The sequence below is a fragment of the Thamnophis sirtalis genome, unplaced genomic scaffold (assembly GCF_051295495.1).
Source record: "Thamnophis sirtalis isolate CommonGarterSnake01/CBP01778 unplaced genomic scaffold, rThaSir2_p1.2 scaffold_2, whole genome shotgun sequence".
NCBI classification, from domain to species: domain Eukaryota; kingdom Metazoa; phylum Chordata; class Lepidosauria; order Squamata; family Natricidae; genus Thamnophis; species Thamnophis sirtalis.
In genome coordinates, this window is record NW_028261382.1 from 152,866,037 (window position 1) to 152,886,005 (window position 19,969).

Consider the following 19,969-nt stretch of genomic DNA (forward strand, 5'->3'; position numbering starts at 1 on the left):
ATTATAAAGTATTTCCCTTTTTAAAATTAACATTTTCCTCCCCACATTAGCTCATGCGATTCTTTTTGTATTTGCTTTTATTTGAGTGTAATCTTAGTGCTATATTATTGTCTGTACTTCAACTTGCTGTTATTTATTTTACTATATTATAAAATTGGGAAGCAATGACTCAGTGGCTAAGACGCTGAGCTTTTCGATCTGAAAGGTCAGCAGTTCGGCGGTTTGAATCCTTAGTGCCGCATAACAGAGTGAGCTCCTGCTATTTGTCCCAGCTTCTGCCAACCTAGCAGTTCCAAAGCATGTAAAAATGCAAGTAGAAAAATAGTAACCACCTTTGGTGGGAAGCTAAAAGTGCACCTTCGGTATTTAGTTATGCTGGCCACGTGACCATGGAATCGTCTTCAGACAACGCTGGCTCTTCGGCTTTGAAATGGAGATGAGCACTGTCCCCTAGAGTCAGGAACGATTAGCACTTATGTGTGAGGGGAGCCTTTACCTTTACCTATTATAAAATTATGCATTATGTATTACTGTATTATATTATTTTAGTATTATATTACTGTATTATATATTTACTGTATTATAAAATTAGGCATTATGGACAAGAAAAGACAAGGGAGAATGTACAGAGAACATCTGTTATAAAGACACTAGTAAGTTCTCTTGTGCTGTAAGTAATAAGTGAGTTGCCAATGACTTTTTAAACTATCAAGGGGAATTATCTTTCTCTCTTTGGGCTTGGCATAGCTGATATAAATGGTTAATCTGCCGATACTTGAGACATATACATCCATCATAAGTGACATCGTAGGAAAAAGATTGTGTGACTAGCATTGTCTTTCCTTGTTTTTTTCACTTAGGTCTCAACACCCCCAAAAATGTAGACAAAGCCTAGTCCTGCTGCTCAAGGCTTTTTCCATTATGTGATAGAGTTATCTAATGAAACGTATCTTTTCATTCTTGGCAATTAGGCTTAGCAACTACCATCCATTTAATCTCTTGTAGTTCTTCACATAATTGGTCTCAAGCCTTTAAAAAAGATACTTTATAAGACAAACAAATTAGAAAATACTGGTTATAAGCCAAGGTTATGAATCAGCAATTGCTGCTACTGAGTGAGGAAAATGAGGAGGCAAAGAAGCTGCCAAACCATCTAAATGGAGGTCAACAATTGTTAAAAGGAAATACAAACCAGGCCAACACAAAGGCTGTCTTCCCAATGGTAGTAGAGGCCCATATAGAAGCTATCAGAAAAAGGGAGGCACCACATAGGATGCATCATATACAGCAGAGAAAAGGGGAAAAATCTCAGCATATGATAGGGAGCATTCAGCAGCAGTGGGACGAAAGAGAGGATCCAGAGAAATCTGTAGAGGTACAAAAGAAAAACATTGCACCATCTGTAACTGTTGATGTACAGCAGCACTGGAATCACAATGGAAAGATATCATCTGTGCCTGCAAAGAGGATTCCACAGAATGTAAAAAAAGGAGTTTTTGTCTCCATGTGTCACTATGCAGCTAGAAGAGAATCTGGGAGAAATGTCACTGGAGAATATCTGTTGGCGTTTTTCCAACACGCCTAAGAATATATCTCCCGTGAAGCAGCAGGCACAACATGGGGAAGAGATAATAGCTGCTAAAACGAAACACCAGCAAGCAGAGGAAGGGGTACGTGGGATGGATTCTAAGTGTCTCCACCAAGAGGCAAAAGAGTTCATTCTAAAAGAAACCCTGCCACAGCAGCTTAGGTGGAACCGGGACTCAAAGCAGCTAATGCTGGAAAAGCTTTTACAAGAAGAGCAAAAAGAAAATAAATTAAAGAAAATAGTCACTGAGAAGAAACTGCATCATGACACCCCAAATGCAGAGTCAATGGGAACATTAAATGCTCATCTATGGAATGAAAATGAAGAAGATTAAAAAAGGGCCACTTTAGGGTTGCTACAGGAGAATATTCTTGATCAACAGCTATTTAGTTTAAATAAAGGAGAACAAAATATACTTGTGGTATAGAAGGTACCTGGAGGCCATAATCTATAATAAACAGAAAAGGGATGTACCCAACTACTTTGTTGAAATACCAATAACAAATAACCAGGTAAGTGATTAAATGTGGCTTAACTATAGAAACTAAGAAATTTACAAACAGAGCCTTTGTCTCTGATTAGTGCCTGGTCTGTTATCAAAAAAGGTGAAATTTATTCATAATCAATTGTTCATATAGTCCTAGCCCCCCTAGCAGGAAAGACATTATTATGGTTGGTCCCTCCAGCAAACCAGTCGGCCTCTCTTCTGAATGGATACATAGACATAGGTGAAACAGATGATGTAGCCTGCGCATTAAAAAAAATACTATCTTATCCAGTATCCATGGCAAAGTACACGATTAAAGTATTTTGTCTATAAAGCTGAAACATTGGCTTTTCTACAAGGATGTTATATAAGTGATTGACTAATCTTGCTTAACATTGTGAGATAAGAAAAAGATTAACAAAATAAGCAGTTCAATGTGTTGCAGAATTAGAAATTGCTATCTCTGTATATTGTGCAGTCTGCTCTGTAGTTGAACTGGCAGCAGTCTGGTAACACCTCTGATAAAATATCCACTTGGTTTCAGAAATTCAGAATTATGGAAGAGATATCAGTCCCCCATTACTTAAATTAGAATTACTCCTATGAAAAGGGCCGATAAACACTTCTATGCTTGCCAATTCATTCATTTCTCAAACATTTGCATCTATGAGGGTACCATGCAGTGTTTTACACAGGGAAATATCCAGGATTATTTCTGTGGTGGTTTTCCTCTCTCATTGTTCTAAATCAAATGATGGGTTCATTTGTTGTGCCACTTTCTGAATCTCAGAAAGTCCCTTCACCCTTTGTCCTATTTGTGTTAAAGTTGATGGTCTGATCCATGCTTCCGACTTGTGAGTTGGGGACATGCCACCTATTACCAGGAGCAGTGGTGGGATTCAATTTTTTTTACTACCAGTTCTGTGGACTTGGCTTGGCTTGGTGGGTGTGGCTTGGTGAACATGACAGGGGAAGAATACTGTAAAATCTCCATTCCCTCCCCACTCCAGGGAACTGCAAAATCCCCATTTCCTCCCTGACTCAGGAGGCAGAGAATAGATTGGGGCGGGGCCAGCCAGAGGTGGTATTTGCCGGTTTTCCGAACTACTCAAAATTTCCATTACCGGTTCTCCAGAACTGGTCAGAACCTGCTGAATACCACCCAGGGGTGGGTTGCTGCCAGTTTTACTACCGGTTCACAACCAACCCACACACCAGATGTGTGCCAGACACAGGTGTGCTGTTCAATGTAAATTGTTCTTCGTGCATGCCAAGAACAATTTACAGTGAACTGCGCATGAGCAGACACTAAAAACCAAAATGGCGGCAGCCCAGTAGTGATGAGGGAACTGGTTTGGGGGCATGGCAGGCCTGGGTTGTTGCGGTTCTACGATCTAGGCCTAAATTCCACTACTGGTTCAGCAGGAACAACCCACCTGTGATACCACCTCGGACCAGGAGATTGTACTATAAGGCCTTTTAAGTCCTTTATGGGTTCTGTTCTGTGAATTTTCTTGCTCTGGTTCTAAAATATAATTCTTTGTTCTCTGCAGGCAAGAGCAGGGAAGACTGATCCACCTGTTATGCTTCAATTTGATCTACTGCTTTCATTCCAGTTGGCCAGTCTCTGTTTCCAAAGATTATTTCATACTGAGCTGGGCTATCAGTCTTGAAAGGCTGGACCATTGCGGATTTTTTGTGGGGCAGGGAGAAACAAAAATGGATCAATGAAGCACTGCACATTTCTTTCTTTTTTCTTTCTTTCTTTCTCTCTTTCTTCCTTCCTTCCTTTCTTTCTCCTTCCTTCCTTCCTTCCTTCCTTCCTTCCTTCCTTCCTTCCTTTACTCCTTTTAACAGTTCAGCAAAAAGGGATGAAATACTAATACCTTTCTTTTTGATTTATTTTTACAGGCTTAGTTGACAAGCGTTCTATGTTTTTAGGCCAAATGAGAGAAAGAACAAGGAAAGGATTGTCTTTTGTGTACTCATGAAAAACAATATGCCCATAGAAGGAAAAGAAATGGAGCTTGCTTTCTTGGCATGTTTGAGAGAGAAAAATAGCCTTTTTGACAATTCCCTTTTCCAATACAATTTTTAATTATAAAAATTCTGACAGGCTTTCTTTTCCTAAGAATGGCTTAGTCTTCATTCAGTCTTCCAGACTCAGGGCATGCCATGAGTATGACTCTGAGGGTTGGTCAGGGTCCTACCATGAGGCAGAAAGGAGGTTTCTTTAGGCCCGGCTCTATATTGGGATGTTTATTGGAAGATTGGAAGACATTAGAAGGCCACATCTATGTATACTATGAGCGTAGCAAGGAGGAGGTCTCGACCAGATTTCTTAGCCTCTGCTTGATCCGTTCCTTACTATGTGAAGGGATGAATGAGAGCTGTATTAGTGGTAACTAAGGTAAGTGTTTTGATTTATTTTGTTATTTCAGGTTTACTATTATTATTGATTATTTTGTAGAATGTATTGCTGCTTCTAGTGTTTCAGAAGCTACTCAAGTGAAGACAGTCAAGTTTGTTATTGTCATACTTAACTTAGAGTTGTTGATATTGCTTTCATTGCCGGAATGATTTCCTTTGGCTTTGTCATGTTGTTTTGTTTTGTTTTTATGATCACTATAAATAAAATTTATTGTTGTGTTGTAATTTTTATGTGCTATTGGTCATTTCAATTTACCATAGAATATTTTAACTACTATGGAAATTTTTTGCTGATCGTTTTGTAAACAACAGAGTTTATATTGATTTGATGGTATATTACTAGAACAAAGAAATGAATAAATTATAAATTTTGCTGTTTCAGGATGAGTTGGTACTATAGATTGCACAAGAATCTGGAGGAAATTGGCCTGTAATGAATATCTAACCAAACTCTGGGAATTCATATGGTAACCTATGCCAATCAGTTTCCCAAAAATTTGATGACCATTCCAGGAACTATCTTCTTCTTCTTTTATTTGGGGTTAAAAGATAATTAGGGATACTGAGGATGTACTTTTTCTCCTTTTGTCAAATCTACCCATTTTGCCCTGAGATCCACCATATTTTTTTAATGTTCCATGTTCATCTAGTTTCTGCAGTTCTGAATTTTTATTCTGATAACACCAATTTATTTTTCCACTTTCTTTCTTAGATAGTAAATGAACTGAATAATACTTGGTAGCAATTTTGATAAGTATTGCCCATTATAGATGCATTTATCTTATTTTATGTAGAACTTAGGAGAACAGTTTTAAATTGCAGTTTTGGAACACAAATGGAAAATCCTTCACTCCAGTGATTACTCTTGGTGACTACTATGGCTGTATGGTCTTAGTAAACGATGCATTTGGTTTAAGGTGGTCTCTACATATATGCCTACATGAATTCCAAATCACATTTTGCTTATTAAATCTTGATCTTTGCATAGATTTACTATTTTTTTTCTTTTTTTTTTCTGGATTTTTGATCAGTGTTTTGATTACTTGTTGTAAATTCTATGCCTGCCATAATAGAAATAAGACTTGATGGGCTGTCTACTAAAAGCAAGGCTATGATACACACTTGAAAGAAAACATGGAAGCCTGTATTAGTGGCTGTCTGGAAAGAACAAAGAGTGTTTATTCACAGAGCATATGCACGTCTAACCCTTGTAACCATTATAGGTGGTTAGAGGGCTGATAACAGTAACAAAGAGTTAGACATCCGGCATACCTCAGCTACAAGTTAGAAATAGGGATGGACTGGAGTGAATAGAATGTGTATTGGATAACTACTAGAGCATTCATTACTCCAGGCTTAGGAACAGGGACAACTAGAGACCAACAGAACAAATTGTTAGATCATTACTAAAATGTTTATTAGATGATATTTCTTATACAGTATATCTCACCTGGTCCCGCCTCTGCTTTAGTGAAATTGTTTAAAGCTCTCTTAATCCTTTCTCTTGGGACTCTTTTTGCTGAAGCACTTCAATAAAAGGAAACAAAACCTACACCTCGTGTCCGGTGTTCATCAGCTTCGGCACCAGACCAGACCCAAATTGGGACAACACACTTACAAAAAAATAGAGATAGAAACAAACTTGCTCCTCATCTAATCTAATGTGATCTGCAGTCAGCATATCTCATGTTATCCACCAAGTAGCATGTAAGATTGTATAAGTAACAAAATCTTGTAGTACACCAATTTTCATTTTACAAGAGGTTTTCTTCAACTTTTCAGGAAACAAAATAAAATTTGGCAGAGGCCCCCCCACTGCCCAGTCTCTAAAGTGGAAGACAGCTATGTTTTTAAAAAATGATATTTTTTAAGAACATCAATAGTAATGTAATGTAGCTGCTTAAAGTGCCTAGTATATTCTAGGTTACAGTAACAGTGTTCAGATTACAGGAATGCATCTTTCTGCTGTATTAATTAGGCAAAATTTGGATAAGTTGTTTACTGTAGGTCTGGGAATTTGGTTTTCAAAATTAAGAATCAATACATAAGCTAACAGAAACATATCTAGGAAAAAACAAACTGATGAAGGGAGCAGGAGGCAAGTCTTATAAAGTTATAATTGGAAAGTAAACCTTTCTTTCTATATATATATATATCTGTTCAATTTCATTTCTTTACCTGAAAAGTTGAAAAAAGTCTTCAACTTTAGAAGATTTAGGCAAAAAATTGTCCATGCTTGTCAATTATACTGGAACATGTATGTCTTAAAAATGGTTGTAAAGAGACATTTTTCTGATTTACTATGTGATATGTCCTTAATTATTGGAATACAGTGTGTGTGTGTGTGTGTGTGTGTGAGTGTGTGTGTGAGTGTGTGTGTGTGTGTGAAATGTCATTAGTAGAACATATTCCTATATTTTAATCTGTCATGTTTAATACATATTCAGGTATATCTTCCGTTTATTTTTTTATTAAAAAAATATGTGTGTATATAAACCCCAAACTGATAATTTACTGATAATATCTCCCTCAAGCTACATTTAAAAGGTTATGGAGCTTTTCCACTGGAGGCGTTTTGTGGACTGCAAGTTATTTATTGATTTCTTCCGGAAGAATATGAAATCCCTGGGGTACACTTTTTAATGTTAATTTTCCCTGTTTCAGATGGAACAGTCTCAGTAATGAGGATCAGAAACTCCATAATGATAATAAATTTTAAAAGTGATAGTAGAAGATACTCTACTTTAATATGAAGCAGTAGCAGTAGAAAAGGTCTATGCATTGTGTCTTTGCAAAACCTCTAATATTTTTTTCAATAGTCATCAGTATATTTTTGCTGATCTGTATTTGAATCTCTTATGATCTATATCAGTGGTCTCCAACCTTGGCAACTTTAAGACCTGTGGACTTCAACTCCCAGAGTTCCTCAGCCAGCAAAGCTGGCTGAGGAATTCTGGGAGTTAAAGTCCACAGGACTTAAAGTTGCCAAGGTTGGAGACCACTGATCTATATAACTCATGTATTGTGATACACTAAAATGCTAAGTGTCTCTAAATGGTTGTTAGCTTTCTTAATATATGGAAAATATTTAAGTGCTATTTTTTCTTTTCCAGTAACATAAACGTATTTTGCTCTGTTTTGAATTATACAAATCAGAATTATAAATTATATCAAAGCTTATTTTCCCTTGGGGATTTCTTTTGTCTTTCATTCTCATCTCACATGCAAGCTTACTAAGGAAGATTCTTTCAAAAGAAGTATTTTTCTTCTTCTGCTTTTATAAATCAGTGATATACATTTGGAATACATTCCAAAGAGATAAAAATGGGCCATACAATTTCAGAAAAATAATGTATTTAAAAATAACAAATTTAGTCAATTGAATGGATTTATTATTACAATTTATCACATGGAAAAATACATCAGTTTCTTCTTGTAGTCATACATGGTTAATTATGGAAATGCTATTCTATTTTCAATCTACTAGCAACTGACAACTGCATAAAGATCATGTTAATACTTATCAAAATCTTTTATTTTTGTACTCACAGTGAAACTGAGATCCAAAACAGACAATGACTGATCAATGTTTCAGAATACAGATGACATGTAAAAAATTCAAAAAGCCTCTTACAGCAATGCTAGTTTTTAAGCAAACTGCAGGTGCTTTTTTCATTGTCTCCAATTAATAATATTCAATTGAACATTTTGAAGAAGCTCACAAGATTTTTAAAATCTATAATGAAATAGTATTTCTTAATAGAAACAACTACAATTGTTAAGCTTGAGTCACTTCTCATCCTTCTTTATTTCAGATTTTAGATAAAATTGAAGATGTCCAAGAATCTATATTTACCCAGGAATCTAAACTGCTGAAAGCTTTAGTTCCAATGCAGACAATGCATCTAACCATTATTGTAGCTCATCTGAAAACAGAAAATGATATAAAAAGGTAATGGAACTTAAGATATATTTTTTACCAGCGTTACCATTTCAGAATGTTGGAAATGATTTTTTTACTTTTTAATCATAAAGTAGTTTTATATTTCTGGTTAAAAAAAACCCTCAACAGCTATTTTTAAATTAACTTGAATGAAAAACAACTTAAATATGGCTGCCATCGATACCTACTGAGAACAGCTGTTTTTTAAATCATAAAAAGAATTGTATCACATTTTAGCAAGTTCTAGATAAAAGAGAAATTGGTCCTGTAGCAACACAAAACAAGGGCAACAGTAACATCAGCTGCAGCGGTAGTTAAAGCTAAAATTAACAGTTTATGGTGAAAAAGATTGATGTCACTGGTTAAAAAGTAGAGTATTTCCATGTTGGCATCTAGAGTGATAGGTAGTCTGGAAAATAATGGCTAAGAATGACCCTTGTCTAGATGATACAGCCAGTATCTAAACTACCCTGAAGGAACTCATATCTTTAAAAGATTATAGAGATTTCATACATTATGCACAATTTCCAATTATAACAAGAAAAAAGCACAGTCTAAATATAAATGCTTCCACTCTAGGATGTCAGACATTAAAGATATAAACAGTCAGAATTACCTAGCTTGGTGACTTCCAGGTATAGTTATCCACTGACAAAACAGCATGGTCTGAACAGAGATAAAACAGAACAGAGATATTCTTCTAAGAAGAAGGGTGCAATTTTCTTCTTTTATATCAGGTGTGTCCAGCCTGTGGCTCACAGATTGCATGTGGCCATGGATTGTGATTAATGGAAGATAACAAAACATATTTTAAAAAAATAAAGGAAGATTAATTATATACATTAACTATTTTATATATATTTATGTACATGTGGCCCAAACAATTTCTCTTCACTCAGTGTGGCCCCAGGCAAGCCAAAATATTGAACAGACATGTTTTATATCCATGTGTTACAGATTTAGAATCATGTCCTGTCTTTTTTTGTGTGTGTGTGGTAACGAGGAGAAGCAAATCTTTATTGAAGTTCAGGAATGGACTTCCGGGATGTCCATGAGCTGTTTTTCTCCCTCTGGAGGCTTCAGGAGGCTTCCCTGAAGCCTCCTGAGGGTGAAAAATGGTCTAATGCGCAAACCAGAAGTTTGGGAATGGACTTCTGGGTTGCCTATAGCGTTGTTTTTCTCCATCCCTGAAGCCTCCTGAAGCCTCTGGAGGGTGAAAAAAAGGCTGAAACTGAAGGCCAAAATCAGCTGTCAAGCGCTCGCTGGAGCTGACAGGGCAACACCTTGCATGCCCTAAAAAATGGCTGTGCGTGCCACCTGTGGCACTCGTGCCATAGGTTCGGCATGCGGAGCATAGAGTGACTTGCTTAAGTTCCATTAAATAACTTAAATCCTTACGAATCTTGACCCAAAGGTGCTTTTTCCAAAGGCATCTGGGCTTTGTTTTTCCCTGAAGACATTTCGCTTCTCATCCAAGAAGCTTTTTCAGTTCTGAAATGAAAAAGCTTATTGGATGAGAAATGAAACATCTTCAAAGAAAAACCAGAAAGTTTTGCCTTTTGAAAAAACACCTTTGGGACAACCATGACCTGGATGACTGAGAATATCCATAGGCATTGTGAGTCTTGAGTTCAGCTAACTCAAAGAGACATGTGTGGGTATCTCTTGGTTCAAAGCTGAATCCAAATTTTGTTTAAGACAAAAGCATCAGAAAAAGCATCTGTTTTGAAAAGTGGAATGGCTAGCAAAATATATTATTTTTTTAAATAATATTTTTATTTTCAGACACACAACAAATATCACATAAAGTCCTCTTCAATTACACACAATGTATCAATTGGTTACAATGTCTTTCTGTGTCCTTTCCGTAGTCTTCACTTGAATTTTATCAAAATTCACTTATTGACAATCAAGGTATCTTTGTATACATTGTTATTATTCTAAGTCATTCAATCATTTTAGCATTGATAACATTCTCTAATGGTTTCCATTTCCATGTTTTTTCCCATTTTTAGTATCATCAGCCTAATATACATGTATACAAATTGTTATAATTAAGCCCAGCTATTATTACATCCTTTCAACATAAGGCATATTAAATTTGAAGTAAATTTATATTATAACATTTTATTACATTATCCTGAAATCATCCAATGATATTACGTCTTTATAATCTATTCTATATAGAATTGTTTATCTTTTATAAAAAAGGCTTTTCAACATCATCTCCATGATCTTCATTTACAGTTTGTATAAGATTTCATATTATCAATCTAGTATATATAAATGCTTTATTATCATTATTAATCATTTATTTGACTATAGCTGTTATTACATTGTACATTGCACTCAAAATGTAACTATATTTAACTAAATGTATTGTGACATCATTCTATTATTTTAGCATTGATAACATTCTATAATGATATTCAATTCTATATTATTTCCGCTCCCATCTAATATACTTGTATACAAATTGATATAATTATTAAACATCCATTAAGCCAATTATTATTACATTCGTTCAACATAAAGCATAAGAGCCAAGGTGGTGCAGTGGTTAGGGTGCAGTATTGCAGGCCACTTCAGCTGACTGTGATCTGCAGTTCAGCGGTTCAAATCTCACCGGCTCAAGGTCGACTCAGCCTTCCATCCTTCCGAGGTGGGTGAAATGAGGACCCAGACTGTGGGGGCAAGTTGCTGACTCAATCTGCTAAAAAAATTGTAAACTGCTTAGAGAGGGCTGAAAGCCCTGTGAAGCGGTATATAAGTCTAATTAATAAATAAAATAAATAAATAAAGTAAATTTAAAGTAAATTTATATTATGACATTTGATTACATCATCCTGAAATCATATTACATCTTTATATTCTATTCTATATAAAATTGTTTAACTTCTATAAAAAGGCTTTTCAACATCATCTCCATATCCTCACTTACAGTATTGTATAAAATTTCATATCAATCTAGTATATATAAATGGTTTGTTATAATTATTAATCATTTATTTGACTATAGCTATTATTATGTTGTACATAGCAATCAAAATTTAACTACATTTAACTAAAATTTACTGTGACATTTCATTTCATCATCCTGTATCCTTCCAGAGATAGTGTAGACCAATATCTCTTGCCATTTGTAAAGTCTGTATTCTAAATGTTTTCTTGATAAGTCTTATGTGGACTTCTCTTAAGAACTTGTTGTTCATTGCATGTCTTATAAGATTTTGAAGCCCTTTATCTGCTCTTTTTATCAATTTCACTTTTGTTATCATTAGTCCTTTTGCCGAGATTACTCCCATTATTTCTGCCAAATTTTCTCTCCTTTCTTCATCTATTTTCAGACATCCAAAATGAAGATACGGTTCATCAATTTCTCCTTTCTGTATTTCACACTTGTCATTTCCCTCCACTCTCAGTTTGCTGTCAGTGTCAACAATTTTCTTATCACTTTCATATGTCTCTGTTATTTTTTCAGCTCTGTCCTCAAACTTCATCGCTGTCCCCGTATTTTCTGTATTTTGATCTATAATTTCAAGTCTCTTTTCAATTCTCTTTGTAATTATTAAAAGATTTGAATTTCTAAGAAAATTCTTTGCAAAGTAAGAGCCTTTTCTTTTCACATTGTGCTATTTTCCAGGTTATAAACACTGCCAAAACATCTGAGACTTTTTTGGTCAAACAAATTCAGTGGAGTTTTTCAAATCAAAGCTTTCTCTTTCCTTCAAAGGAACACCTGTATTAACAAAACGTTTTCACTGAGCCTTTCAGAAAACAAAGCTTAGAGCTTTATCAAATAATGCCAAGCCTCTAGCCACTAGTTGGCAGTGTTACCTCTTTTCCATCTGTTTCTGCCCCTCTGTCAGAGAGAGGAAAAGAAAAAAAAGTGTAAAAAATATGCTCCGTCCCAGCCTTATGAGAGAAGAAGCTTTTAATCCATGAATACAAAAAATGGAGAAAGTATAGAGGAAGAAGGGAAAAAAAGAGAACAGTCCAGTTTAAAAGTAAGAGGCATTTGTAAAGAGTCCATCCATAGAAAACAAACAAAGTTAAGGTAGAAAAGATAAGATGATCATCTTAAACCAGAGTTAATTCGCCGTTGATTTTCTTCTGTCTTCAATTTTATTTTAAATTCCAAGTCTTTTGGGTTTTTCCTTCTCTAATAATAAACATTTTTCTCACCAAATCGACACACTCCTGTACTGCTTCTGTTTCAGAGGCTTGTCGCAACCTTCGGCAGCCATTTTGGTTGCTTCTCTTGTAGCTGGCAAAAAGAGCTTTCTCCTGTATCAATCAGGGGCTTTGCGATGCCCCGGAGATCAGCAAGACATGCTCTTCTCTATCAATGTTCCTTCAGAACAGTTTAGGTCCAAAAGGACCATCCATAAACAGAGATATCGACAGCAATTCTGGAGACCCAAGATTGCATGTCGTGCCATTGTGACGTCAAGCCTGCTAGCAAAATTTTGACCAGTGCATTAGAAGAGCAGGGAGTGACTCTGATTCACCACTTTTCTAATCTGCTGTTTGAGAAAGAGGATTCATTCTGCACTAAGATGAGCTTATTCTTGCTTAAAATTACTTTTTTTAATTCAGAGAGAGTGAAGCAAATCAGTCTACAATAGGCTAATTATTATTCTTTTGCCACACAAAATCAGTGGGAATGACTAAAATAAATTGGAAGCAAACAGTACCTGTTTTGTAAATTTGTATATTGCAAAAATGAATTTGCTGTCCTACCATATGTGAGGAAGTAGTGATTCAGGGCACAATAGAATGCCAGAGATGCATGCTCTTTTTTTGTATTCTAAGAATCCTTCCAAGGATTGTGCTTAAAAAAACCGGGTGAAGTTCAGCTGCTCTTTTCTTCCTCTGTATGAACAGCTAAAAGCAAAATATAATAGCATATCATGCAGCGTATCAGACAATAATCAATGGAATTTAACTGGATAATGGATTTGTTTTGGGATAATGAACAAAGCAATGTAATACAACATTTATATATTTATTAAATTTATATGCCTCCCATCTCATTGTCAAGTAACAGACCAATTAAAAAGTAATATTGGCTTTTTAGACCAGGTCAGACTTAATCTTGGAGAATATTTGGATAGTATTTTCTCCAGTGATTCTCTGAAGTTTTAGAAAAGTTTTCAAAAAGTGAATCCAGTAATTTTGATTCCATCCATCCATCTCCCAGGATTAATTAATTTCCTTTTTACTCCCTCTTTACGCTGTCCTTTATTCTTGAAACCAGTAAAATGCAGTTGCCAATGGAAGAAAACTTTTGTAGTTTGGGGTTGAACAGAAGGATCCTTGGTGCTCTTGAGCTTGATAATTTTCTTGTAGACATTTCATTACCAAACTAGGTAAAAACATCAGTACTGATAATGTTATTTATTTTAGTAATGAAGTATTTTCAAGAAAACAACCAAGCTTAGAGAACACCAGGGATGCCATAGAAATAAAGCTGCCTACCATTCACTACCAACTGTAAATTGCTACTCTTTCTTTGTCAACTGTTAGTTCATTAAATTTTCTGTTTGTATTTTTAATGTTACCCCATATTTGTCACTTTACATTTCCATCAATGAAAAGAGTATATTCTAACAAGGGTAAGAGAGAGGAAGGCTTATCTCTGGCAACCAGAATTGTCTAAATGTTTCAGCCATGTTAATATAATACAATAGCACTTAGACTTATATACCGCTTCACAGTGCTTTACAGCATATTGCTCTCAACAATCTGGGTCCTCATTTACCGACCTCAGAAGGACGGAAGGCTGAGTCAATCTTGAGCCTGGTGAGAATTGAACTGCCAAACTACTGGCAATCATCATTTAGCAGAATTCGCCTGCAATACTGCATTCTAAGCTCTGTGCCACCACCCTCTGTGAGGAAGCTGTTTGTCATTGCCTTTTCCAGGTTCAAGTTCAAAGCTGTCTGTCATCGCTTTCTCCAGATTCAAGTTCGAAGTTCCTTCCCTGGATGTAATGGGCTGGGAGAATAATCTTGGAGATAGGAAAAAGAGGCAATTAGGGCAAAGTCAAAGCAATATATCAGCCCACAGAAGGAAGGGGAGTAGAAAAAGCAGATCAGAAGGGACTTACTTCCTAAAAAAATAAACACAAGGAGAGCAGAAATACTTTCTGAATTGCAAGTTATGTGTGTGTAACTTTACAACACAGGTATTGTCAGTACCAAAAGTGGGTTGCTCCTGGTTTGGCCCAGTTTGGTCGACAAGTAGTGGAATTGAGGCCTGGGTCGCAGAACCAGCAGCAACCCAGGCCTGCCACACCCCCAAACCGGTTCCTTCGCTGCCGCTGGGCCACCACCATTTTTATTTTTAGTGATTGCGAATGTGCAATTCACTGTAAATTGTTCTGTGCATGAGCAAAGAACAATTTATATTGAACAGTGCATGCATACACAGCATGCGGATGGTGTGCGGGTGGATTGCGAACTGGGAGTAAAACTGGCAGCAATCCACCCTTGGTCTGTACTCATGGATTTAGTTTTCTGTCTGGACTATCTTCAGGGGCTGACAGTTGATGAATAAGCTTGCTATGTGATTGCAGAGCCCATCAGTAGCTGCTTTCCTTTTAACCCAAAAAAGTTACTGTCACCTGGAATTCTATTACTGTTAACATCTTTGTCAGGGTTAGTAGCCCATCAAGATTATAATCCCCTGGGGGTAGGGATTATCCTGAAAAAATACCTGATCTCTCACTATGAGAACAAGATTTAATGTAGCAAACATTATTCGGTATTTGCCTGAAAGAAGGGAGAGGACTGATTTATAAGGATTACCCTCCCTACAAAATGATAATTAGGCAGAGAAAAACTCATCCGTATCAATTACCCTATTCCCAGGAAATTCAAGGTGACCTTTTTCTAAAGGTAAAGCTTTCAGGAAAGCTTTAGGTAAATACCGTCTTTTCCTGCCTCTGACATGATAGATGTAGTATTATGTCACACTGTGTGATTTGAAGCTGGAGCTGGCTCTGTTCCAAGCCACGAGGGCAACAATCTAAGGCAGCAGATGCTGAGAGAGAGAGAGAGAGAGAGAGAGAGAGACAGAGAGACAGAGAGAGACAGAGAGAGAGACAGAGAGACAGAGACAGAGACAGAGACAGAGATTTGAGCCTTCAGCTCAAGCATCAAATTATCTCTGCTTAACCTAAGCATGCTTATCGGAGAGAAACTGAACTTAGGTTCACTTCCCATTCCTGTCCAAAATAAATATATGCTTAGAAAAAAGCTAAAGGAGCACAAAAAATGACGCAGTTAAGTTACAATGCTTGAGGATGTATTCCTTTTCCTTAGTTTTCTGAGCTTAGGGCAACTGCGCTAAATTATAAATGTCGTCTTTCATTTTCTTAGGTTGACCTTCTAAAATCTGCTCCAATCTTAACGTTAATTCTGTTACTGCTTTTTACGAGTGTTTTTCCTGCTGCTGAGTGTGTCTCATTCATTTGAAGGGCTTTTTCTGCTCTAGAGCACAGCAAGGCTGAAGTGCAAGCTCTATTGCAGAGGCAACTCTTCTGCATGACATTTCGTGGGATCGGCCAGTTCAACAACAAAGTGATTTATGTTAAAATGTCAGCAGATGAACAGCACACGTTAAGCAAAATTGCAAGTTAGTATTCAAATATTCACTATTTGCATAAGACGAAGTAGTTGTTGAAAAGCCAGCTAAAATTATTAATACCTTGAATTTTTATATAATGGTCATTTTCTCCTGAACAATTGCTATATATAACTTTATTTATGCTTCCTTTGGCATTCATTCTCTCATCCTTTCCTTTATCCCTGGAGCCTCTTTTTCAAACGCAAAACATTAGTATCCCAGTTAAGTCTATTTGAGTTATGAGCAACAATGCCGTATCTGTAATAGTCTTTATAAATATGAAAATGAGATATATCCAGAAGCATACAGATATTTTGGTCTGAATCAGTTGCAGATATGCATGGCTGGAATATCAGGTGACTGAGATAAATGGTGAATGAAATTTGCCTTCCAGTACAAAAGATAATAAATATTTTTCCCACTTGTTTAAAGCTTGCATAATTCCATATTTCCCAACATAGAGGTAATTACAATAAAACAATCCTTATACAAAGGAAATAAAAAACCCATAAACATCACATAATAATGGTGTGATGCCTTCATAATGATTCTCAGAGGTGGGTTTCTGCTGGTTCGGGCAAACTGGTAGTGGCAGCAGAGGAAGGCTCTGCCCACCCACATGTGATGAAGCATCACGCGAGCGTGCAAGCGTGCGCATGAGCAAACCCGTAGGAAAATAAATTGAAACCCACCACTGATGATTTTGTTTAGTGCTCTGAAGTCTTAGTAGTCAAGGAAAAGCAGAAGAAAGAGATCCTATGTGTGCCTAAAATTACTTTATTAGTACTGGATAAAATCACATAATCTTGAAAGTCTGGATCTCTTGTATCTTCATGACTATTCAAGGGATGTCTTCTTATCACCTCCCACAATCTGGGTTTAAGCATTATTTCTGTGTTAATTGCTTTCTAATCAGTCTTCCATCTCTCTGTCAAGGTCATCCTCTATTAACAGAAACATCTGGACCATCTTTAAAGGAGTCCAACATGTAACACACACTGCAGTAGTTTAAATGAGAAGTTACAAGGGCATGGATTATTGTACTAAGGTTGTCTCTAACCAAGTTCTCAACAGAATGAATCAGCCATAGCTAGTGAAAAGTGCTTTGCATCACCAAGACCAGGTGTGTCTCTAGTGACAGAGTTGAATCCAGTACTCCCAAGCAATGAACTTGATTCTTTGGGGATAGAAGTCCAGAGCAGGTTGATTTCTATTAACCTAGTCAGATAAATAGCATCAGCAGCAGCAGCATTTCTGTCTGTCTGGTCTGACCTTCAGTTTGCTGGCTCTTATTCAATCCATTACTGTAGCCAGGCAATTCAGCACTTCCTTTGCCTCATCTAAATCTGATGAAAAGCAGAGATAAATTTAAGTATCACCAGCATGTTGATGACATTTTATTTTAAATTTTTGAATGTTCTTATCCAGTAGTTAAATATAAATATTGAATAGCATGAGAGATAACATAGAACCGTTTTTTAAACCCAAAGTGTAACCATAGTGGGGTCAAGCAGAAAACTCTAAGCACCATATTTTGTATATTGCCAGCCAGGTATGAGTGGAACTGTTCTACTCACACTTCATTTAGATAACTTCTCCAGAAGAATATAAAGGTCAATGGTATTGAAGGTTATTGAAAAGTATGGGGAAACCATTAAGATCACACACCCATCTGTCTCTCAGTAAAGGCAATAATCACCAAAGCAGTTTCAATGGCAAAATTAGATTGAACTTGTGACTGCAATGGACTTAGAAATCTGGATTTCTAAGGTCACCACCACTTGAGCATCTTATCCTGAAAAAAGATAATGGCTATTAATCTGTAATAATTTAGATCTTCAAGGTCCAATTAAGTTTCTTTTATTCCATAAATGGCCATATAATAATCTACTATAATATATTATAAAGGGAATTTGGTGGCTCAGTGGCTAAGATGCTAAGCTTGTCAACCAGAAAGGTTGGCAGTTCAGTGGTTCGAATCCCTAGTGCTGCATAACGGAGTGAGCTCCCGTTACTTGTCCCAGCTTCTGCAAACCTAGCAGTTCAAAAGCATGTAAAAAGGCAAGTAGAAAAATAAGGACCACCTTTGGTGGGAAGGTAACAGCATTCTGTGCACCTTTGGCATTTAGTCATGCCGGCCACATGACCACAGAGACGTCTTCGGACAGCACTGAGTCTTCGGCTTTGAAACAGAGATGAGCACTGCCCACTAGTGTTGGGAACAACTAGCACATATGTGCAAGGGAAACCTTTACCTTTACCTTTACCTTATAATATACATATTATAATAGTACCACTCTTTGAATGGAGGGATTCAAACCCTCCTGGATATCTTTCTAGTAAATATAATAAGCCATGAAGAGCAAGAGGCAAGCAAACTTATGTTAGCCAAAGTGGGCAAAACACCTTGTCTGCATCATCAGACAATGAAGATTAAAGCTCATCCTAAAGACCTGAACAGACAAAACTCAGGACATTTGTACAGATTGAACTGCTTGGACTGTAAAATCTAAGGCTTGACACATTTGAAGACCTTTGCCCTAAAAGTATTGAGCAAGACAAAAGTAATAGTATCCGAAGCTTGCCAAGTTATTTTAGAACTGCCTCTTTCCATCCTTGGCAGTAAAGATAGAGTAACAACAGATTTATATAACTAGCATTTGCTGATCTTTTATGATTCTTACAGTCTGCAGCTTGAAGTAACTACTTGATAGCCAAGTCAGTCCTATTGCTTACTGTATATTTTGATCCTTGAAAAATAAAGACTTGGAAATTATTATTTTTATGAAAACTAATGGATGGAATGTTTGATTTTTCATGACCTTAGTCTTTTCCTCCCATTTCCTATGGCTTAAATCAATCTTTTATGAACAAGAGAGGATCCAATTATCGATCTTTGATGGATTCATTATCTCTGTAAGCCTTAGGCTGCCTTAAACTCTTGTATTACAAGGAGTTACGGACTCCTCTTTGTAGCCTCTAAATCCCTTAATGTTCAAACAACTTTGTACTCCTTTAGCTAGACTAAGCAAACACATTCAAGATAACTTTGGTTTATTTTGGAAAAAGCTAAGAAAGATTAGACCACCACAAAATCTCAGGTTACACTGATTAGTGAAAGAAATAAAAACAATGGCAACTTTTCCCATACTCTGATCAAGAAAGCCACAACAATCACAAGTTCACTGACATGGAATCTTTACTTTTATTTTTAATTCTCCAAACAGTACTTTCAAAAATTTCCATATGTGATGCTTGAAATAAGTCCCCATTTTAGTTGATGCGACTTCCAATTCATTTAGCATCTGTATGTGCTGTCAACAAATGGCTTCATTTTCACTCCCTTTCTGCAGGAATTGTACTGAACTCTTTTATGGAAATGAATATTGATGTCTCAAGCAGCAGAGAATTTAAACCACACCTGACATTTCTAAAGCTCTCCAAAGCTTCTGCACTGAGACGGAAGGTAAATAAGTAGATTTAAAGCTGCATGTTTGTGCTTTATTATGATTAGCTTTTTTTCATCATGAAAATATTTCCAACTAATTATGAATTGCCACATTGAAAAGAAACTGCTAATTTTATTCACTTCATTGTTATTTCTAAAACAGTGGAAGGATTAAAATTGATGAGTTAGGAACCACTAATTTTCAGCCCTGTCTCCTGAACATGAAGAGAATAGACAACTTTCCCATTAGTCAAAAAAGAAAACCTAAAATTTGAATCCTGGAGTATAAGCATATATTATTTATATTAGGCTTCTAATTTGATGTACTGATATAGGCAGATATCTCTCTCTCTCTCTCTCTCTCTCTCTCTCTCTCTCTCTCTCTCTCTCTCTCTCTCCTTCCCTCCCTCCCTCCCTCCCTCCCATCCTCCCTGCTCCATT

General features: G+C 36.4%; 1 pseudogene; it reads left to right on the top strand.

Moving 5' to 3' along the window:
• The first annotated feature begins 1,090 nt into the window (after positions 1-1,090).
• The window catches only part of LOC148049235 (A-kinase anchor protein 7-like), a 32,732-nt pseudogene continuing 13,853 nt past the window's right edge, over positions 1,091-19,969 (top strand).